Here is a 3,641-nt window from a genome sequence, read left to right as displayed (position 1 = left end):
CACAAAATGCGTTTCTTGATGAAATATGCAAGCTGTTTGTTGCCTTACAATTTGTTCTCTTGCATATACTTGAGTGTGAAGCTTTTAAGCATAGCCATTTCTGAGAGAAAAATCAAGAGTATGCCTTGTGAGTTTGGATTGGACTTGTTCGAAACATGCTATCATTCACTATATAACTTAAGTTCTCCATATCTTGCTTAGTCATATGAGTGTCACATGTTTATTAACCATGGAATTATCTATGAGATTTTGATTAAGTGTTTAACGTGAAAGCCATGAGTTTGGAGTCTCTGAGACAACAGTTAGGAGCAATAGAGTCATTTACTTGCTTTTCGTTGAGTCTTTGTTTTGTTTTGTATTTTTGTTTCGCTAAGGGACTAGCAAAAACTAAGTGTGGGGTAGTTGATAGGAGCAAAAAGTGTGACAATATTATTGAATATGTGCGCCATTTTAGCCTTGTTTCTCCCTTAAGTTTAGTGTTTTGAGTCATTGAGTCGTTTTTAGAGTCTTGTTGAGTGTTTGGAGTGAAATAAGCGGAAAAAGTAAAATTCATGAAAAATCCTAGCTGGATCAGGATTCCTCACTGTCGACTATTTTTGCGGTCTTTACATTTTAATTTCCCTTTATTTTCTCTAGAAAATTCTGATATTCTCTTGCTTGTTGTAGGAAACGTTGCCTGGTTGAACTCTTGGAAACAGCAATGATGGAGTCATAAAATAAAGCATTAAGATATTTGACCAAGCAATGAAGAAGAAAATAAAGGAGAAAAGATGTTTTCAGTTGAGGAATAAAAGAGAAAGACGTTTCAGCTGGAAAATAAATAAGAGAAAGACGTTTTCAGTTGGGGAATAAAGGAGAAAAGACGTTTTCAGTTGAGGAATAAAAGAAAAAGATGTTTCAGCTGGAAAAATAAATAAGAGAAAGACGTTTCAGCTTGGAAATTAAAAGAATTGCCCCATTATGAGAGGATTTAAGGCCATAAAGGAGACGTTTCAGCTGGAAAAGCCAACCAATGCTCCCCTATAAATAGGCAACATCCAGAATATAATTTGTATCACTTCCCAGCCAAGATCACTTCCTTGTACATCACTTCCCAGCCAAGATAATTCATTGCCTATCACTTCCTGGCCAAAAACCATTCCAAGACTGCCCAATTCACTCCTCAAACCTCCATCTCCTACAAGACCGTGACCACCATCCATCCATCAATCTACTAAGCTCTTAGGCGCTGAGTCAAGGACGCTCCACCACCATAACAGAGACGAGTTAATCACCGTGTTGCTAAGCCGCTGAGGAAAGCTTCAAAGTGTAACTATGACTCTACTTATAATTTTTGTTTCGGTTTTGTGTGTTTCAATTTGTGAGTTGTGTAATTGGAGACATGAAATTTTCAGAATATTTTTATTAATATTTTTGAGATTTTCAGTTTATTATTGAGTTAATTTTGAGAATTCTTTTATGATGCATGTTACAATCTTGTGCCCTTTTATGTGTTTTGGTAATTTTCAGAGTTAGGTTCATAAGTTTGCATGCTAGAATAACGGTGAGAGTTTTTGTGTGTTTACTTAATTTGCCAAGAGTAATTGTTATTTGTTAAGACGCTGAGTTAAACAAGTAGCAATTAGTTCTAAAAAGTGGTAAAAATCATGCTTTAATGATTAAATGATTCTGGAAATTACGTGTTAAATTCTATGTGTAATGGTTAATTTGCACGTGTGAGTTGATTCGAGGGTTAGATAATATTACTAGTTAAGAGAATTACGCTGAGTGTTTTCGAAAATTAGTAGTATTAGGCTTGGTAAGGACTTTTCCGATCCAAACCTACATTAGAACGAATCAGATAAATGGATTGATCCGCTGAGGCTTTTCATTTGGGCTCTTATCTAGGCATTTAAGGTGGACACATTTTTGTAGCAATGGATTTTCTGTTTTTACACTTAGTAATTTCCGAGTGGTATTGGTCTAAGTTAGGGAAGTCGATCATTGTATATAGTTTTATTTGTTTTGTTTTTATTTTAAGTAGATTAGGAACCAAATTCAAAACCCCCCATTTTATTCTTTTATTTGTTAATTGACCTTTTTGTGTAGGTGTACCCTACAATCCCCGGACTGAACGATCCCTGCTTATCCTATACTGACAACTACATTTTGCAGGGTTAAATTGTGAGATTATTTTAGCCGCATCATTTAGCATTCCTACTTTAAGAAAACAAACAATGATTATCATTCCCGAATAATTCACTTAACGTTGTAAGCTTATCCGGGATATGGAGATCATACTTCGTTTCTTTATGTAATTTGGGTAAACCGGTTTCACCCTTTTTACTTACTCATTAACCTTAAGAAAATAAATAATTGCATTCCCGAACAATTCGTTTCTCAAATTCATTTCGGGATATGATTGCTATAGAATACTTAATCCAACCTTTAACCCATTCTCAATAATACCATTCACCACACTAATTTACTTGTCAGGAGTGGTACATTCTTATTTACCAATCTCGTCAAAATGCACATAACTGAGCCATTTACTTCGCACCTTACACTACAAGGGCCAAAACCCCGGTGACTTAGTAATTACCATCAACTCACACTTAAATTACTCTTATTACCCACCTTTAAAATTTTAACCGTGAATCACAATGCCAAAACTTAATCGAGTCACATATCTGGTACTAATAATTCACACATTAGCCACACTCATTCATCGATCAAACAACATATTACAACCACCATAGTTTCACAACAGCATAATCAAAACCCAGAACCTTACCATTTCTTCTTTTCCAAACTGTGACTCGATTCAACATAGTCGTGCTCCATCACCACCAACCTTTCGAATCCCTATCAGACAATATAAACTCAACAATCAACCTATCGCCAACTTTTGTATCCAAAACAGAAACTGAGCCTAATCCTTACCATTTCTTCTTCAAGGGTGACTCAATCGAAACCTCAGCTCCAGGCTCTCCTCTTCAAACCCAAAAACTCAGATTCTCCAAACCTCACACAATCCAATTTGAGCAACAGAAGTTAGGTGTTTAATCTAAATCGAATTGGAGGCTTCAACCCAGACTAGGATGATGTAAATCACCTAACAGAGACGATCCAGCGACCGTGAGCGGCGGAGCTACGGTGGTTGACGCGCCAGCGGCGGCACGTGAAGAGGTCGGGAGCTTGGGTCTCGAAGGATAGTGTAGCTCCAACTTCGTTTAGGGAAGTGTAAAAGCTCGATTCGAGTTGGAGACCGGAGAATGAAGACATGCAGAGCCGAGAGCTCCGATGAGGTTCGAACGGCATCGTCAGGCGTCGGCGGCGAAGAGGAGTCTCTGGGTTTTTCTCCGCTTTGCTTGTTGAGTAGAACGACGGCGGCAGAAGGGCGTGGAAATCGCCGGAACATCGATGAGGGTCGAGGAACAGTGACGCGCAGTCTTGGGTTGTCGCGTGTGAAGGAGGACGATGGTGCATGGCCGTGATTTTTGTCAGGTTTGGGTCGGAATTGGGTTCTGGTTCGAAGGGTGGAGGCGGTGTGGTGAGATGGTGGCCGGAGCTGGGGTCTCCGGTGGTGGCAGAGTGAAGGAGAAGAGAGAGTGAGAGATCGGGGAGAGAGAGAGAATGTGGCCGAGAGGGAGAGGAAGGGG

General features: G+C 39.1%; 1 long non-coding RNA gene across 1 annotated transcript; it reads right to left on the bottom strand.

Moving 5' to 3' along the window:
• Positions 1–2,682: 2,682 nt before the first annotated feature.
• On the bottom strand, positions 2,683–3,641 carry LOC112181950. Its single transcript, XR_002929215.2, has 2 exons — positions 2,923–3,641; positions 2,683–2,844 (listed from the first exon to the last, which is right to left on the bottom strand). It is a non-coding gene; the product is annotated as an uncharacterized LOC112181950 (long non-coding RNA).

Source organism: Rosa chinensis, chromosome 1 (assembly GCF_002994745.2).
Source record: "Rosa chinensis cultivar Old Blush chromosome 1, RchiOBHm-V2, whole genome shotgun sequence".
Taxonomy (NCBI): domain Eukaryota; kingdom Viridiplantae; phylum Streptophyta; class Magnoliopsida; order Rosales; family Rosaceae; genus Rosa; species Rosa chinensis.
The sequence above is the reverse complement of the archived record's forward strand: the minus strand, read 5'-3'. Positions and strand labels throughout refer to the sequence as shown.